Genomic DNA, 20,672 nt, shown 5'->3' on the forward strand with positions numbered 1-20,672 from the left:
ACTACTTGTTGCCTTAATCAAAGTCAGTATTCTCTTAGGTATAACGTTGTTTGTAAAAGGAAAACTCAGATTCGTTTAAAAAAATTAAATACTAGCATGTTATAATTATTATTTTGAAAAACAAATGAGTATTTAAAAGGGAATACGTACCTATTGAGTACAAGTTGGTAGTGAAATAGACAGTAATCTGTTGCCAGCACCCTTTACTGAAAGTCTTACTTCTGCTTTTAAATCACGCATATTTCTGAAAGTTAACTGACGGGTGTGTCGACAAGGGGCCCATACAATCGGAAAACCTCGGCTATTATTCATTAAAAACAACCTCGGATGTTTAAGGACGGTTTGCAATTTTAGAATTCTTCTCATTTAACTACGCTGCGAGTAGATAGTACTTTTAATATAGCAGTTAATCTCAATGATTTTACTCTTAGGAATCTTAATTATTTTGCACCACAAGGTGCAAATAGTGAGAAAGGCGCAGTTTTAAACAAAACCAAAACATATTTGACTTATGTCTTAATTTTAGGAATGTATAGGGGCCGTGCTGATCTGTATGAGGTTCCTGGGATGATTTTTAATAAAATAAAACGGTGCAGCCGGCTTCCATGACACACACACAACCATTCAGTGTAATCGACAAACGAGCTATGACCGTTATCATTTTCCATACATTTTAGGATGTGTCGACGCTGACCCGAACTGTGATATCCTCAGTAATTTCATATGTAAGGACTTGGAGTCTGCAACGCAGATATGTCCAAAAACATGTCAAGTCTGTGGTAGGTGTTTTGTGTGAACGTTTAAATTGATTTGGTCCTGGATCCCGTTTCAACACGATATCTAAGTCGTTAACTTTACGCTTCTTATGTTTGATCAGTTTAACCGTAAAGATACAAGCAGGAATATATGTGATAAATGTCCTTCACCCTGATTATTGATTGAAACGCAGGTTATGCCAGAAACGGAGTAACGCTTAGAAAGTTTTTAGCCTTGATCTTGATTGAAACGGGGCCCTGAACCATATATTTATTTTTTATATACTCGTTTTTAATAAATACATCCTTATTTTTAATACTTTCATTTCAATCCTTATGATTCCATTACATTTTAGACGTTAGCAGTATTTGTACAATTACACTTTATTGAAAGAAGAGTTCCTACTTATATGCACACATTCGCGTACTATAATTCACCTCTACGTTAACACCTCGCAGAATTTACCCAAACCACTTTCTATTTTAAGGGAATTCTTCGTTCAAAGAACTTTTGGTGCTCACGCGGTGTAATATATTTCGTTCTTTTCACTGAAATTAACAACTATCCTTTACGTTTTCTGCGACATAGTAAATGGTTTTGATCGCGTATGGCATGAATGCCTTCTTTTCAAGTAGAGGAAAGTGGCATTTTGCAAGAGAACCGTTCGCTGTTTTGTCTGGTTTTATGTCTGATATGGTTTCCGCAGTCCCACAAGACTCAACCTTTGGATCCCTTCTCTTCCCTGTCTATTTTAAATGATATGACTCTTCCTATTATACCACTGTTGATGACCTAATGTTTGCTGCTAAGTAACTAATGGGGGGCATTGAAAATAGTCATATATGGGCCGAAACTTTGCTTGTATCATTTAACTTAGCGAGAACCGAATCAATTCTCAGTTCTCGAAGGCAAAAAAGGCACATCTTCCTCTCTTTATGATGATGTTTAAGTAGCGGACGTCACTCTCTCTAGAAGCTCCTCATGGCATGAACATTTTCAGTCTTTCGAAGCAAACGCCTGGCAACGTATTTGCATTATGCGATAAAACAAATACGACCTAGATCTTTATTCTATTGAAATTATTTATAAAACATTTATTCGGCCTCTGATGGAATATGCAAATATTGCTTAGGACAATCTTTCGCAAGGAGACGAAAAGAACTAGAGAAAGTTCATGATGAGGCTGCTATTATCATCGCTGGAGCAACACGTCTGTTTCCATTTCCAATATATATATCTGTGTATTGAAACAGAACTTGAATTTCAAACGGAAAGAAGGTGGAAACATAAACTAGATCTATTCTAAAAGATTTATAACAATCTTCGAGATTATGTGATCCTTCGAACAAGTGCTTGTAAAACGCATTTTTTTGTATGATAATTGCTGCAGTATCTCATGGAATTGATTACTGGAAACATGTTGTTCCTCATTTTTGCTATGGGGGTGAATGCCAATTTGGGTGTTTTTTTAAGCAAGGCTGTGGATGCGCTGTAGTAGCCTTAATAAACATTTGTTCTCTAAAATTAGTGCCAATAGCCCCAATTGTAAATTTGGACAAATTGAGATCTAAAATGTTATCCTCAAATGTACCCTGTATATGCTACCAGGTTATGAAGCGTTGTGAATGTAACATTAACGTTTACTCCCGAACAAAACATTAACTTCACAATAAGTTATGAAGATCCACGATCCAATTTATCATAATTGTAATGCTAATTGAATTGTTACCAAGATTCACTTACAATCAAAATTTATTGCTCGAACTCGCCGTGAACATCGAAAGTATGCATTAATACATTTTAATAGTTTCCTAAATGTTTTAGATAAGCTTCTCCCCACGGGTAGTGGGACATTGATAACAACGCCAAAACCGGTTGTAGCCACAACTTCAACACAATCAACAACAACTCTTAAACCCCATTGGCTGGAATGGAACGCACTCAGCTGTAGCTATAGTCAAGGATTTTGCTTTTTTACACGAAACAGAACTTGCTCAAGCGATACCATGAATGCTTGTGAGGGAAGATTCTATGACCTTAGGCCCGGTTGTACCAACTGTACAGGTATTTTTGCTTTCCAAGTCACCCTGAATAATAGTGTCCAATTTTAAAGTGACACTCTTATTCAAAATCAATACATACACATGTAAAACAAACATAATTTTAGAGTGATACACCTTCAAGTTCAACTACTTACTAAATAATGCATTGATGAAATTTTCTAATTACTATTGACAATATTATAACTGTGTAATTAATAGCAGAAGGTTTAAAAATATTAAATGATTGGCGAATGCTATCGTGTCATAAGGTAGCAATACCGTGTTTTCTGCACATTTCTTTTAAATTAAACTCTCTTTCCTTCATAAGAACCATTGTTTTCGACATTTCTTCATCCTTTTTGGTATATTCAAACAATTGTATTAAATTTGTTCAATCTTATTTGGAGTAATAGTGCATATTTAACGTTTATATGTCAATATTTGTGAATGAAGATGAATTGGGTACTAAAAAATAATTATTTTTCAATTATTACATGAAATGTTTATGTTTTTAGTTATGGGATGTTTTGTTCCACTGTGCGTAGGTAAATCAACAATAAACTAAAGCACGTTTCTTTTCGTTCAACTTACAATCTTCTGCAAATAAATACCCAATCAATTATACTTTTATACAAAATATGAATATGAACACTTCAGGGACAAATCCAGAAGTTTATTATTGCCAACTTTGGAGCTTATCAGGGTAGCGACGGTCTCTATCGATTTCTCTTCTCAGTGCAATGGTAGCGTTAAGATACGCTAGTTTAGCACTTATTTATCTACTGGACGCAGTGTAAGATTAAGGCAGATAAGAAATACAGAATTTATTAGGGTCATAAAGTTGATCCGTCCCTTTATTATAAGTTGCGATAGAACATTTCAGTTTTGGACGATTTCAGATTTGACCATAATTTGGTAGACCTGTTCTTTAGGGGAAACGTTAGTTGATTAAGTACAGAAATATCAAATCATCTCTGATAAACTTCCTTCTTTTACATATTATTTTCCGTGTCTTTTTGTTGAAGTCTATAATTGATCGTTTATCAAGACATTTAATTAGGGCCATTTCAACACATTTATTTTAACAGTTTGGTATTTTTTCTAATGGCCATACAAATGTGTATATATCATAAAATTAATAAAATAATGTATTTCATATATAATCAAGACAATATAGCATATGACCAATGACCTTCTTATGACCTTCTTATGACCTTCTTAACTTAGGAAAATAACTTTAGGAAATATTCCTTAGTAGGTGACCCTGTATCAAATTCCTTCACCTAATGTTGATTCGTAAAAATATGACCGGGTAAGGGGCTGGGCTACTTTTCACAATATATGTATACATGTATATGGAAAACATTGAAAATATTTTCCTCAAAATCCGCTGACCCGATTTTAAAATAATGTTACAGAAATAATCGTTTGTTGACCATCTAAGAAAACCCTGTATTATAGTTTGTCACCCTATGTTGATTCGTTCTTGGAAAGTATTATGTTCAGAAACCATTGGCCAGATTTCAAATTAATATCACAGAAATGTTACTTACTTGACCAAATAAAAAAATTCTTCACCCTATACAGCGTTCCACAGGCAATGGATTGTCTAAAACTTACTCTTGAAACTATCATTGTTTTTCAATACAGTGTCAAATAATGTTACGTTACATGGAAAGAAAGCACCAGTTTCTTCTCTTTCATTCAACTTGAATAGATACTGGAACACAAGCATTCTTTTTTCGTTATTAAGATACCGTCAACGGGGAGTGGGAGTGAGAGTGGGGGCAGATACTTGTGGTCTTCCCATCGGGGGAGGGGGATAGAATTGGTCTTCCCGTTGCTCTGATAAATATGATCTTGAGCATATTGTATTATGCGTTGTAAAGTTCAGTTTCTTCCCGTAAAATCATGTGTACAAAATTTGAGTTGTGACCCTTTTGGATTTCTTTTTTCAGTGTTTTTCTACTAAAATGCTTCGTTTTATTAAATCGTTATTATGTATTGCCATGGCATCTGAATATCCGTAAATATTACATAGTTAATCGTGTTTTAATTATCTAAATAACTAACGACTTAAGTTAGTGGAAATTAGCAAGTAGAACATAGTGCATGATTTAGGCTAGGTATTATTTTATGATATTTTGCAATAGAATGAATCAAAAATAAAATATATACAATTAAAACTAAAACGGTAAGCCCAGTGGACATAAAATTACCGCGCTGTGGCATGTTAAAGACTACACATAATCATAAGCCGACATACATATATCACAATATCCTTAAAGATACACTCGTACTCCCAAATAAGATTAATCACAATTAATACTATTGTTTAAATATTCCAAAAATGATAAATAAATGTTGAAAACAATTGTTCTTATGCAGGATACCGAGCTTAATTTGAAAGAAATGAGGATAAAACACAATATTCCTACCTTATGAGACCATAGAAGATCACAGTAAATCTTTTAGCATTCACCAATCATTTAATATTTGTGCGTTTTCAGCTATCAAATACTAGGTTACAATCTTGTTATCGGTATTTAATATTTTCCATTCATGCATTATTTAGTAATTAGTTAAAGGTTTATCAGTCAAAATTTATGTTTGTTATACATGTGTATGTATTTTTCTGAATAAGAGTCTAACTTTAATAATAGTTGTCCGGCTAAATGCCTTTGAGTGGTCGGCGAAACAGGATAGAAATAAGGTTTAAAGTAGATTATGAGTATTCAACCTCACATGTGATCCAATACTTTTCAACACTATCACAATTAAATAGTTAATCCTTCTTTAACAAGCAAAGGGCCAATTTGTCAGAGCTTTGTTTAAGATTATAACGTTGTTAACGTCATCGCTTTTCAGTTTCAAAATGTGCTTATGCCTTCAATGTTTAATGAATAAACTTGGATCAGCAGATTTCATTACAATTATTGATACAACCGTTCGAGCTGTCGTTAATCGAGTGGTCAGATTTAACAAAGTTGTGAGAAGTCAGGCCAATTGACAAAAAAATTGCCAAGAGAACCTGACATCTCGTACTATTCATTTATGCGTAAATTTTTACAAGATAGTTTTTGCTGACCAGAAATTTCATTGACCGTTTGTTTTCATTACAGAGTTAAAAGACACGACGACACAGACGCCATCGACGGCAGTTACAGGTATCTTCATGTTGATACTTTTTAAACTATTTGTTGATACACATTTTGAATATTGTACACGCAGAAGTTGGCCTTGAGTTAAAATTGGAGTGGTGTAAATAAACAAAGAAACCTAAAGGGACAAGCCAAGTAGTCGAATACTCAAAACTTAGATCCTATTTAGAGGAACTATGCAATGGCCGAAACGACAAAAAACTAGAGCCTTAAACGTACAAGCACCACCTACAAAAATTCAAGATTGTTCTTACTTGGCCAGCTATCTCTAGGTAGACCAGTACCTTTTCGACGCCCCCTGTTTCGTTCGAAAGACACCATCGATCATAAATATGTTTAAATCATTTGGCATTAACAAAAATGACGGGCCCCTAATTAAAGAGTCCCGCCTTCGTTTTATTGCCGAAGTTTGATAAGTTAATTAGTTTCATCAAACACTTCGACAAGCCAGTTTCCAAAATAATGTTTTGCCAGTGCCATGTCAGACGGCCGTATTGTTACGGGTCCCCGTAAGCGGCATAGACTGCGCTATGTTATATTTAAAAAGGAGAAGAAAAAGTGAAGTTATCTTTGTTTAAAGTCTTCATTCGAAGCAAAATATTGCCTTCCGACGTAGCATATATGTCGTATTTTATCACATGGTATACACACACTGATTATGCATTCACTAAATACATCACGTTTTTATTTACAAAAATCACACATATAAAAGCAGCTTAAATGAATAATAGGAGTCAGACATTGTATAACAATTGACACTTCTGTCCGAAATACCATATGTTTTTTTTATGTCTTATTTGTCTATATTTTAGTACACCTGTACAATTTATGGCAATAAATACTGTTGTAGCCAATTCATTTAGTTTCATTTAATGAAGTCGTGTATTGCTTTAATTGTATCTTATAATATATAAATTACTTATAAGTAAAATTAAGATTCTTAATTGCATTTAGAGGAAGGGGTTAACACAGCCGCTGCCCCCATTTTGGGCCCAGACTGGGCACTAATTAACACGTCACGTGGTTTCTTCCCGCTAATCAGCCCACGCTCTAACTATCATTCAATGCGCGCAAGCCTTGCAGTAACTGCTTTGTTGTTGTTTTCTGTTTGATTCCAAAGTATTAATTATGTTATGCTCAGTGAAATTTGGACTTAATATCAGAACAGAGCAGAACAGACTGTATTACAAGTTAACTATACAGTTTTTTGTGTTTCATACATATATTAAATATATTACAATTACAATTATACAATGTAGTGTGAAATAGATATTATAATCAACTTTTTTTAAGGATGAACTGGAATTGTAAATCACAAATCTATCAAACTAAAAAGTATACAGAACAGAACATATTTTATAACACGTAAATTTTACAGTTTTTGTGTTATGTTTTCATATAAAATATCAACATTACAACTAAACAAAGCTGATAGCGACTAGCATTATTGACATACAAAGGATGAACTGAAAAAAGTGCTATTGCAATCATCAAAGTTAGTACAAGGTTTTTATTTGACATTAGTATATGTATACGTGTTGGAACAATCATTTTCAATATATAATTGAATACATGACGACAATAGAATTAAATATCATAACTTAAGGGTAAAACGTGATTTAAATATTCTAAATGATAATGTAAAAATCTACTTATTACTATGAACAATTAATGATCTGGTTTATATATTCATTAATAAAGTATTACGAATCTTAAATGCTTCCGATATATATTTACCTAACATAGATGCTTCAGATTTATTTTGTGTATTAAACAGCTGAACAAGTTTAAACATACTAGGTCTAACTCTGTAATAACGTTTAATATAATTTTGTCTTAACAGAACATATAATGAACACTTAAACATAAAGTGATGATACTCATCTTCTAATTCATTAGAATCACATAATTGACAATGACGCAAGTTTCTTTCCAGTCTATCATATCTACCAGTATGTATTCCTAGATTATGGGAACAAATACGTAATTCTCAGATTTCTTGACGCGATATTTTCTAAATAATATTCGAAATCAAATGAGGTTTTTAGTTCTCTGTACAAAGCTAAAATACCATTTTCTTTGACATTTCTTTGCCATTGCTGTAAATATTCGTCTATAAGACGTTGTTTAAAAATACATATAATATGGTTTTCGTTTATCTGTGAATCATCACACCATATATGATAAAATCCATATCGTGTAAGAAGGTTCTTCACATTACTAAACCAGTTTGATTTATCATTATCAATATCTAACATCTTCAATGACCGATTGAATAACTATATTATCACTGTTCTTAAGTTTAAACCAGTATTTTAAAATTCGTATATATCTATTAATATGTAACGGGTATCTACCCAATTCAACATATATAGCAGCGTTGGATGTTGTTTGTCTAACCCCAAGTATAGTTTTGCAAAACTTCAAATGTATCCTCTCCAACTGTGCAGATTTTGTAAATCCCCATATTTCACAACCATATGTAATAATAGATGAAACAAAGGCATCAAATAACTGCAGTGCTAGCCTTGGTTTACATTAATATCTTTTTAAATTAGACAACAACGTGTTCATTGCTTTTAAACCTTTACCGTACAGTGTTTGGGTAGTAAGAATAAAATTACCAGTGTAATTCAATGTAACGCCTAAATAGTTAAAATCGTTAACAATCTCCACGTTTTCGTATCAGAACTCGAAAACGGGCACTACGAAATTGTCAATGATAAGCCACTAATTGTCTCCGCTTTCGGAGCTATACCCAAACGTGATTCCTCGAAAGTAAGACTTATTCACGATTGTAATCGCCCGCCAGGATTTGCCGTAAATGACTGCAGATACGAACCATTTTAAGTACCAGTCAATCAAGGATGCAATTAGGCTTGTTACACGTAATTGTTATATGGCTAAACTTGATCTTCAAACCGCATACCGAAGTGTTCCGATTTACCCCTCAAATTACCCAGCCACTGGATTAAAATGGCGTTTTCACAAAAGCAAGAATTTTACTTATATGGTTGATACTAAACTTCCATTCGGGGCTTCACGGTCCCCGGAGATATTTACAAAAAACGCAAGCCGTGCGAGTGATAATGGAGGAAAGAGGCTACAAAACTATCATTGTCTACCTTGATGATTTTCTGATTGTATGCACGACATTCTCGGAATGCCAACAAGCACTTCATGGATTGATGGGATTGGTCCGCGAACTGGGCTTCCACATTAACTACAAAAAAATAGAAGGGCCTTTTCAAGAGCTTACTTTTCTCGGCCTTGTGATAAACTCAGTAAATATGACAATACGTGTACCTGAACATAAACTTTGTGAAATACATCTACTTCTTCAAAAAAAACATTTCATTCTAGGAAAGTAACAAGACGGCAAATTCAACAACTAGTTGGGAAATTGAACTGGATTACTCAATGTATTTATGGCGGTCGTTTTCATATGCGGCGCTTAATCGAACGTGCAAACACTCTTCGGGCAAGTGGCCACCGGTCTTATGTTAACACAGACATGAAATTAGATGTACTGTGGTGGCTTAATTTCATGAAAGCGTTTAATGGCACCATGCAAATAATTGATGAAAGGTCCGCAGTTTCAGTTAGCATCGATGCTTGTTAAACGGCATGTGGTTCGTGTTATCAAGGCGACTTCATTTACATGCCATGGTCTAACAAAACTGCATAATTACCTATTAATTACCTGGATGTACTTTCGTTAGAGATAGCGGCTAGACGCTGGTGGTATTTATGGGCTAACCAACCGGTCTTTGTGCACTGTGACAGTATTACAGCATGATTATTAATAAAGGTTCTTGTAGGAACCCGACTGTGATGGATTATCTTAGACGCTTTTTCTGGCTCAGTGCTTTATTTAATTTTAGAATTCGAGCTGCATATTATTCAGGCCGCTTTAACTCACTAGCTGACAATGTTTCGCACCTTCATGAATACAATGGCATAAATCGTCTCTATGACATCATGGCAAAAGTTGGTTTTTATTATTCCGGGTTCAAATAGTTCACGGGAGGTGGAACAGGCCATGCAAATTGCCATTCAAAAACATTGACTCTCGTTAACTCTATACTACTGATCTACCTCTACTTTTGGATTTGGACAATGTTTTAATGTTTTTCTCATTACGTTTCTTTACATGCGTATGCATTATGTCAAATGTATCTTTCGTTCATGCATTGTTTATTTGTAACATTTACAGCATATAATTACTGTTTGTATATTTGTATGTTCATGCTTTTGTTTGCGCGCTTATAACAGTCTATATATCATTATCATTAATTTTGATATACGCGCAAATAAATGTAGTTTGGAGCTATAGTTAGTAAGTTAATAAATAGAAAATTTTGAGGCGTGGGTGGGGTAAAACAAATCAGTAAATCTGTTTGTTGTTGTGTGAATTTTCCGGAAAGTTCGTATTACGTATTACAACGACAAACAGTTCAAAGTACATTTCAACGATGATATAACATTATATTTATGTTCGAACAGTGTTTTCGTCTGTAATTTGTTTGGTATGAAAGCAAACGTTCGAACATTCAGCTTCAAGATCAAGAAAACGTTTTAAAAAACGGGATGACCATTTTTTTCAGTTGCACCATAAATAAAAACGTTAATCTGTTCATCGGAAACCTTATGGAATTTCAAAACATTATCTACGTTTAAGACTATTAAAATGAAAAATACCCTTTGGACGGTATTCATAAAACCATTATAAGTAATTTCTTGAAATGATTTAAATTTCTTCAAATGTTCATAAACAAAAATGTATTTCTGAAACAAGAAAATGTTTATATTTCATAAAATTAATAAAAGTAAAGTATTTAATATATAATCAAGTCAATATATCATATGACCAATGACATACTTAACTTAGGAAAATTACTTAATGAAATATTCCTTAGGTGACCCTGTATCAAATTCCTTCACCTCATGTTCATTCGTTAAAATATGGCCGTTAACGGGCTGGGCTACTTTTCACAATATACTTCTAAATGGAAAACTTTGAAAATATTTTCCTCAAAAACTGCAGGCCCGATTTTAAAATAATGGCACAGAAATGATCGTCAAGTGAGAATCTTAGAAGACCCTTTATTAAATGTTGTCACCCATGTTGTTTCGTTGTTAGAAAGTATTCTCTTCAGAAACAATTGACCAGAGTTAAAAATAATATCACAGAAATGTTACTTACGTTACCATATACTTAATTTCTTTACAATAGAGTGATTCATAACAGACCTTCTCAGGGACCCTTTTCGTTCATGCTTTTCGATGAAATATGGAGTTTAATCAGTAAAATAACAACAGTGAAAATATAAGTTTGATATTTTCGCTGTAAAATAAGGAGTGAAAATACCAACTTTCGGTACTACTTTTAAAAAAACAACAACATTGTACTTACTTCCCCTTGTTAGAAACAGAAAACTTATGCACGTACATGGACATTTAAAATAAACAACATGTATAGTAAATAACATAATACATACATGGTAGAATCAATGGACATGACAGGCACACCGAACCAAGGATGACCCAAAAAAGAGAAAACTCTCATTTCCATTGTGATGTTCACTTTAAAGCAGAAAATGTTGGCCAAAATAAAATAGTTAAAAGTTTAAAAAAAAGTTACGCAAGATAAAGTATAGAGAATATTTGGAGATTAACAACTTACCGTTTATGACAAAAATGATTAATCCGTTTTTAAACGTTTACCTGATCTTGAAGATGAATGTTCGAACATTGTTTTCATACCAAACAAATAACAAACGAAAAACAACTGTTCGCACAAAAATGGAATGTTATTTCATGAATTCTGAACTGTCTAGCGTTGTAATACGTAATACGAACTTCCGGGAAAATTCACACTTCCAATGACAGATTAACAAAATTTGTCCACAACCTAGCGTGGACCTCATCATTACCTGCGAAACGACCTGTCTTCAAGCGTAACAGTCTGGTCTCTGGCTGTAACATGACTGAATATCCATGTATCATAAACACATAATATTCATTTAATAAATGGCGGCGTAGTAAGTTGCCTGTGTACTTATGCCCTGCCTAAAATAAAAGTGTTTTCGTTATTTTTTTGGAAAATAGATGCATTTATAAAACTTCATTGATAACTGTTCATAAAATATTTGCACTAACCAACGAGCGAATGATACATTATAAAAAGAATATCAGAGAACTTTTTTCTCAAAAAAACGTAAATAGAAAATTGACAACCACGTCACAAGCTATAACTAGTATAATTTTGCGTGAGGGATGTTCCATGGGAAGCGGCATAAATAACACCATTTTCAAAAAGGGGGTTATAAAGAAAATAAATTAAAATACTATAAAACTCGCAAAATGACCATAAAAAATTAAATTAATTGTTTTTATAACACTCGTGAAATAAAATACTATATTACACTGAAATAAACAAATTTCCTCTATATATAATTAAATTTTAATGTCTTTATGACTTCATCGCCTGAGCACGAAGTGCTAAAGGGTGAGCTATTGAGATACGGTCCTGTCATTTTTTTCTCATAAACTTGGCCATTTTTAAAATAAAATCAGAAAAAATGTTTCTTGGATGGCATTTTCGATTCCTTAAAAGAAAATAGTTCCTTGTATAATTCTGGCTGACATGGTAACTTCGGAAACTGCTGTCTATATTTCAAAATAACTGATAGACTGTAAACGCCAAATCTGTCACATATCGGATGAGTGGCAGTAGGCGGATTTTTAAACACCCGCGAAAGTTGAAATGTTTTATGATTAAGTTTAGTACTTAATGATTGCTTATCTGAATGTTATTGGCTTAAAATGTAGGCCGCATTCTAAGTAGGTAGATTACATGAAGTAAATTCTTAATGATTAAAATATTTCTTTAGGTAATCTAGTTGACTAACAATATAACCTCATTGGCTGACACATTTCACAGACGCAGGCAATGTTTATTGAAAAAGTGACAGTAGGCGGGCTTTTAAACACGCGCGAAAGATGAAATTCTTAATGTTTATGTCTAGCACTTAATGATTGCATATCGCCAATTGCATTGACTGAAAATATATGTTGTATTAAATGAGTATTCAGCCTCACATGTTGCCAAATACTTTTTAACATTAGTAAAATTTAAAAGTTAAGCCGTCTGTAACAAGGAATTGGCCGATTGTATAGAGCTGTGTTAAGTTAATTGATAGCATCGTCGATGTTAACTTTCTAAAGAGGTGGCTGCTCCCCAGGTTTAATGAAAACTCTTGTACTTGCAGATTCCCTTACAATTATTGATACAACTGTTCGAGCTGTACTTGTATTATTTAAATATTCGAAATTACCAGCAGCTATTTCATATTTAAATCTTAACAACGATGTCGTTAATCGAGTTGTCAGCTTTACAAAGTTCTGAGAAATCAGGCCAATGGACAAGAATTTGCCACAAGAGAACCTGACACCTCGTATTATTCATTTATACGTAAATTTATATAAGATTTTTGCAGACCAGAAATTTGATTGACCGTTCGTTTTCATTTCAGAAATAAAAAATACGACGACCCAGATGCCATCGACGACAGTTACAGGTATCTTCATGTTGATAAGTTTTAAAGGGACTGTATCACAGATTTGCACCAAAAAAGTTTTTTTTTCTGTAACGCTTCTCATAATATCACGTGATAACACCGACTAGCCAATCACGCATAAGGATGAATTCTACCTGGTAGACATACCCAGTAATCTTTTTAAATGGAAAAATACGAAATAACTGCTATTTCGCTATTTCATCATCTGTGAGACAGCCCCTTTAACTATTTGTTGATACACATTTACATGCAGAACTTTACCTTGAATTAATATATGAGTGATGTAACTAAACAAAGAAAAGAAAACTACAGGGGCAAGCCAAGTAGTCGGATACCCACAACAATCCCTATTTGGAGGGACTGTGCAAGGGCCGAAATGACATTATACTAGGGACACTATGTATCAACGTTACATACATAAATACAATATTTACCCATTTTGACCAGCTATCTCAATATAAACCCGTGCCTTCACAACGCCTCATGTTTGCTTCGAAAGACGTCATTGATCATTATTATGTTTAAATTATGCACCAGTCAATTGTAACCATGCCCCCCCCCCCCCAGGTCCAGGGAATAGCAGGGACTTTGACTTTCGGTCCAGCCAACCCCGGGTAAAATCCCCGCCCTGCGGGGACGAACTGGTGGTAAAATCCCCGCCAAATGCCCCCGCACCCAAGGGACCCTAGGTAAGACCCATTCCCCGCTATATTTTGCGCGAAGTCAAAACTAACGCATTCACCCGGCACTGCGGGGACACCCGAAAGGTAAAAACACGGCCCTTTTCCCCGGCTATCCCCGGTATAACCCCGGACCTAGGGGGCCTAGGTTACAATTGACTGGTGCATTAGTTGACTTTAATGATGAAAACAAGAACAAACATATATAATTTGGACATAGTTAAAATATATTTTTCTTGATGAATGGGGCTTTCAAATAATAACTGCGAAGCCTTTAATTCCCCAAAACAAACACCAAAATATGTTTTAATTATTAAAGTTCAATCATTTAACCATTATATTTCCTTAAAACAAAAATGGTGCATTTATTAAGTATAACCGTTATTGTGCGCCTGTAAAAAACTATTTCTTAATCCAACAGATTCTGCGGTGGTATTCAATATTTACTTAAATTAAACTTTATGGTCATACATTATTGACTTCATTCACTCTATTGGCCAGTTATTGATAAGAAGTTTTAATTTTTTATATACTTTTAATAGTATTTACATTTTTTGAGGTTTTGGACTCTTAAGGAAAATATCTTAATGATAATGCCAGCGAAATATATTTTGCTTGAAATTTTCGTAGGAAATTTGGCTTCATAAAATAAACTTCTTAATATGGTTATATTTAAAGTGACACTCTTATTCAATATCAATAAATACACATGAATAACAAAAATCATTTTGGACTGATAGGCCTTTAACTACTTAGTTTATAATGCATTTATGGAACATTTTGCATACGTGTAATTAAACTCGGTATCCTTCATAAGAACCATTGTTTTCGACATTAATTCATTCTTTTTGGAATATCAAAACAATATTATTAATTGCGGCAATTCTTATTTGGGAGTAGGAGTGCATCTTTTACAACATTCGAAATATTGAGGTCTGCATTTTTAGCATATATCGTTATCGATGTACATGTAGTTCAATTGCGTTTTTTACGTAGTATTCCTTAACAGGTTTACAGAATTCTATTTACAGAATTCTATTTACAGAAAGTGCGTGCCACGATGATCACGATTCAAAATGTAATGACGGAGAAGCCTTAACTCTCATTTGTGGATTGCCTGCAAGCGCTGCTAAGCTCTGCCCGAAAAGCTGCGGCTTGTGTGGTAGGTGATTTAGTCCTATCGATAAGGGATATTAAACTGTTATAGATATAATGCTGATAAGCATATTAAAGACAATTTACGTCTATATGCGGTCAATTTGTTTTGTCCAATGAGAAGGCAGTATTTCTCAAGTTTACAAATACATTAATTTCAGGATATCACCAGTCAGCCGTTATTAATTTAATAATATTAAATATCGATTTTGACATTTGAATTCAAAACGTTAGATCGAATATTCGTATATTCGAATACAAAATTAAACGTAATGCGACTGTGTACCATATAACAATTTATTTGTGAAGATACATTCAAATAAATATTTTGGCGGTCTGCATTTTTTGTGTAAAATACCTGCTGAAATGTTCATGCATGTCTTTATTCTAGTTAATCAGGCAAGGGTTAAAACAGTCTTTGAATTCATCCTATTATGAGTATGATTAAATACAAATAGAGACACCCTGACCGATGTTGTCGCCTATGTATTTGGTAAAGTTTCTTTCCCTTCGTGAAAAATTAAAACCATGTAGAGATTTAAAAAAAAAAATCAGCAGGTGACTAAAAATCAACATTTTAAGTAAAACCGAAACTTACTAATAAAGCGACACTGTTTACTGATGTGTACTAGCGTAATACAGCGATACTATTTACTGATGTTCACTAGCATGATATAGCGATACTATTTACTGATGTTCACTAGCATGATATAGCGATACTATTTACTGATGTTCACTAGCATGATATAGCGATACTATTTACTGATGTTCACTAGCATGATATAGCGATACTATTTACTGATGTACACTAGCGTAATACAGCGACACTATTTACTGATGTACACTAGCGTAATACAGCGATAATATTTACTGATGTACACTAGCGTAATACAGCGATACTATTAACTGATGTACACTAGCGTAATACAGCGATAATATTTACTGATGTACACTAGCATGATATAGCGATACTATTTACTGATGTTCACTAGCATGATATAGCGATACTATTTACTGATGTACAGTAGCGTAATACAGCGATATTATTTACTGATGTACACTAGCGTAATACAGCGATATTATTTACTGATGTACAGTAGCGTAATACAGCGATATTATTTACTGATGTACACTAGCGTAATACAGCGATAATATTTACTGGTGTACACTAGCGTAATACAGCGATAATATTTACTGGTGTACACTAGCGTAATACAGCGGTACTATTAACTGGTGTGCACTTGCGTAATACAGCCACACTATTAACTGATGTGCACTAGCGTAATACAGCGATACTATTAACTGATGTACACTAGCGTAATACAGCGATATTATTTACTGATGTACAGTAGCGTAATACAGCGATATTATTTACTGATGTACACTAGCGTAATACAGCAATAATATTTACTGGTGTACACTAGCGTAATACAGCGATAATATTTACTGATGTACACTAGCGTAATACAGCGGTACTATTAACTGGTGTGCACTTGCGTAATACAGCCACACTATTAACTGATGTGCACTAGCGTAATACAGCGATACTATTAACTGATGTACACTAGCGTAATACAGCGATACTATTTACTGGTGTACACTAGCGTAATACAGCGATAATATTTACTGGTGTACACTAGCGTAATACAGCGACACTATTAACTGGTGTGCACTTTCGTAATACAGCGATACTATTAACTGATGTACACTAGCGTAATACAGCGATACTATTGACTGATGTACACTAGCGTAATACAGCGATACTATTAACTGATGTGCACTAGCGTAATACAGCGACACTATTAACTGATGTACACTAGCGTAATACAGCGACACTATTAACTGATGTACACTAGCGTAATACAGCGGCACTATTAACTGATGTACACTAGCGTAATACAGCGGTACTATTAACTGATGTACACTAGCGTAATACAGCGGTACTATTTACTGATGTACACTAGCGTAATACAGCGGTACTATTAACTGATGTACACTAGCGTAATACAGCGGTACTATTTACTGATGTACACTAGCGTAATACAGCGACACTATTAACTGGTGTACACTAGCGTGATACAGCGATACTATTAACTGATGTGCACTAGCGTAATACAGCCATACTATTAACTGATGTACACTAGCGTAATACAGCGACACTATTAACTGGTGTACACTAGCATAATACAGCGATACTATTTACTGATGTACACTAGCGTAATACAGCGACACTATTAACTGATGTACACTAGCGTAATACAGCGACACTATTAACTGATGTACACTAGCGTAATACAGCGACACTATTAACTGGTGTACACTAGCGTAATACAGCGATACTATTTACTGATGTACACTAGCGTAATACAGCGACACTATTAACTAAATATAGAACTTTTTAAAGGGAGTATGTCGTACTCTGGGGTAAAAGTATGGAATAACATTCCAAATGAAATAAGACAGAGCGAAAGTATTAAAAGTTTTACAGTAAATTATACTAAGTGGATAAATTCGAATCAACAGTCATAAAGCTAAAATTGTAAATATGGCCATATGTAAGTCTGTAAGTTAAACCTCTGCCGCCATATGTATGTATTATGTTGTTGTGTAACATTGTTATCATGTTGATCATGTTTATGAATAATGCTAACTTTGAATTTGTTATGCTGATTGTTATATTGCTATATAATTATGTATTTGTATGTATGTAAATATTGCTTTAGAGGGCCCCAAGGAAGATTAGTTTACACTAATTGGGTTACCCTCTGTAAATAAAGACTTTCATTCATTCATTCATTCATTCATTCATTCATGTACACTAGCGTAATACAGCGACACTATTAACTGATGTACACTAGCGTAATACAGCGACACTATTAACTGATGTACACTAGCGTAATACAGCGACACTATTAACTGATGTACACTAGCGTAATACAGCGACACTATTAACTGGTGTACACTAGCGTAATACAGCGGTACTATTAACTGATGTACACTAGCGTAATACAGCGACACTATTAACTGATGTACACTAGCGTAATACAGCGACACTATTGACTGATGTACATACTGATGTACACTAGCGTAATACAGCGACACTATTAACTGATGTACACTAGCGTAATACAGCGGCACTATTAACTGGTGTACACTAGCGTAATACAGCGGTACTATTAACTGATGCACACTAGCGTAATACAGCGGTACTATTAACTGATGTACACTAGCGTAATACAGCGGTACTATTAACTGATGTACACTAGCGTAATACAGCGGTACTATTAACTGATGTACACTAGCGTAATACAGCGGTACTATTAACTGATGTACACTAGCGTAATACAGCGGTACTATTAACTGATGAACACTAGCGTAATACAGCGACACTATTAACTGATGCACACTAGCGTAATACAGCGACACTATTAACTGATGCACACTAGCGTAATACAGCGGTACTATTAACTGATGTACACTAGCGTAATACAGCGACACTATTAACTGATGTACACTAGCGTAATACAGCGACACTATTAACTGATGCACGTTAGCGTAATACAGCGACACTATTAACTGATGCACACTAGCGTAATACAGCGACACTATTAACTGATGTACACTAGCGTAATACAGCGGTACTATTAACTGATGTACACTAGCGTAATACAGCGGTACTATTAACTGATGCACACTAGCGTAATACAGCGGTACTGTTAACTGATGTACACTAGCGTAATACAGCGGTATTATTAACTGATGTACACTAGCGTAATACAGCGGTACTATTAACTGATGTGCACTAGCGTAATACAGCGATACTATTAACTGATGTACACTAGCGTAATACAGCGATACTATTAACTGATGTACACTAGCGCAATACAGCGGTACTATTAACTGATGCACACTAGCGTAATACAGCGGTACTATTAACTGGTGTACACTAGCGTAATACAGCGATACTATTAACTGATGTACACTAGCGTAATACAGCGGTACTATTAACTGGTGTACACTAGCGTAATACAGCGATACTATTAACTGATGTACACTAGCGTAATACAGCGGTACTATTAACTGGTGTACACTAGCGTAATACAGCGACACTATTAACTGGTGTACACTAGCGTAATACAGCGATAATATTAACTGGTGTACACTAGCGTAATACAGCGACACTATTAACTGGTGTACACTAGCGTAATACAGCGACACTATTAACTGGTGTACACTAGCGTAATACAGCGACACTATTAACTGGTGTACACTAGCGTAATACAGCGACACTATTAACTGATGCACACTAGCGTAATACAGCGGTACTATTAACTGATGTACACTAGCGTAATACAGCGACACTATTAACTGATGTACACTAGCGTAATACAGCGACACTATTAACTGATGCACACTAGCGTAATACAGCGACACTATTAACTGATGTACACTAGCGTAATACAGCGGCACTATTAACTGATGTACACTAGCGTAATACAGCGGTACTATTAACTGATGTACACTAGCGTAATACAGCGACACTATTAACTGGTGTACACTAGCGTAATACAGCGATACTATTAACTGATGTACACTAGCGTAATACAGCGATACTATTAACTGATGTACACTAGCGTAATACAGCGGTACTATTAACTGGTGTACACTAGCGTAATACAGCGGTACTATTAACTGGTGTACACTAGCGTAATACAGCGGTACTATTAACTGATGTGCACTAGCGTAATACAGCGGTACTATTAACTGATGTACACTAGCGTAATACAGCGGTACTATTAACTGGTGTACACTAGCGTAATACAGCGGTACTATTAACTGGTGCACACTAGCGTAATACAGTGGTACTATTAACTGATGTGCACTAGCGTAATACAGCGGTACTATTAACTGATGTACACTAGCGTAATACAGCGATACTATTAACTGATGTACACTAGCGTAATACAGCGGTACTATTAACTGGTGTACACTAGCGTAATACAGCGGTACTATTAACTGGTGTACACTAGCGTAATACAGCGGTACTATTAACTGATGTACACTAGCGTAATACAGCGGTACTATTAACTGATGTACACTAGCGTAATACAGCGGTACTATTAACTGATGTACACTAGCGTAATACAGCGACACTATTAACTGGTGTACATACTGATGTACACTAGCGTAATACAGCGGTACTATTAACTGGTGTACACTAGCGTAATACAGCGGTACTATTAACTGGTGTACACTAGCGTAATACAGCGGTACTATTAACTGGTGTACACTAGC

At 34.6% G+C, this 20,672-nt stretch overlaps 1 long non-coding RNA gene across 1 annotated transcript in view; it reads left to right on the forward strand.

The window, feature by feature from the left end:
- Positions 1–5,915: 5,915 nt before the first annotated feature.
- LOC128221924 (uncharacterized) overlaps positions 5,916–20,672 on the forward strand; it is a 29,993-nt gene continuing 15,236 nt past the window's right edge. Inside the window, exons 1-3 of the long non-coding RNA XR_008259030.1 lie at positions 5,916–5,965; positions 13,498–13,542; positions 15,268–15,384. This is a non-coding gene — a long non-coding RNA (uncharacterized LOC128221924). The remainder of the gene's footprint in view (positions 5,966–13,497; positions 13,543–15,267; positions 15,385–20,672) is intronic.

The sequence above is a fragment of the Mya arenaria genome, chromosome 16, assembly GCF_026914265.1.
Source record: "Mya arenaria isolate MELC-2E11 chromosome 16, ASM2691426v1".
NCBI lineage: Eukaryota > Metazoa > Mollusca > Bivalvia > Myida > Myidae > Mya > Mya arenaria.